At 65.5% G+C, this 368-nt stretch overlaps 2 protein-coding genes across 2 annotated transcripts in view; both read right to left on the bottom strand.

Moving 5' to 3' along the window:
* ADGRB2 (adhesion G protein-coupled receptor B2) overlaps positions 1-368 on the bottom strand; it is a 36,866-nt gene that overhangs the window by 434 nt on the left and 36,064 nt on the right.
* COL16A1 (collagen type XVI alpha 1 chain) overlaps positions 1-368 on the bottom strand; it is a 47,555-nt gene that overhangs the window by 20,637 nt on the left and 26,550 nt on the right. The gene's annotated exons all lie outside the window — the stretch shown is intronic.

Genomic DNA, 368 nt, shown 5'->3' with positions numbered 1-368 from the left:
TCAGTGACATTTTGGGGCTCAGTGTGGCCCCCATCCATCTGCTCCACACCCAGCCCAAGCCTCAGCATCCCAGCATCCCTGGGCGTCAAACCCCAGCACCCGGATTTACTCCAAACATCCGGAAATGCGATGGCTGAGGTTCCCCAGAGTGGAACCGGGCACCTCCTGCGTGCACCCACCCAGGAAGGTCTCACTGCCTCCCGTTTTATCCCCCGGTGCCGTGCAGATCCCGGGGTATCCCTGCAGGTCACCCCGACCTGGCCTCCCTCCTGCTTCCTGCCACGAGGCACGGTCGGGCTGCAGGCCGGGAGCAGGAGCCGGGACAGACCGGACACACTATGCTCCAGGGGGCCCCGCCCACACGCGCA

The sequence above is a fragment of the Corvus brachyrhynchos genome, unplaced genomic scaffold (genome assembly GCF_000691975.1).
Source record: "Corvus brachyrhynchos isolate BGI_N302 unplaced genomic scaffold, ASM69197v1 scaffold65, whole genome shotgun sequence".
In the NCBI taxonomy this organism is placed as follows: Eukaryota; Metazoa; Chordata; class Aves; order Passeriformes; family Corvidae; genus Corvus; species Corvus brachyrhynchos.
The sequence above is the reverse complement of the archived record's forward strand: the minus strand, read 5'-3'. Positions and strand labels throughout refer to the sequence as shown.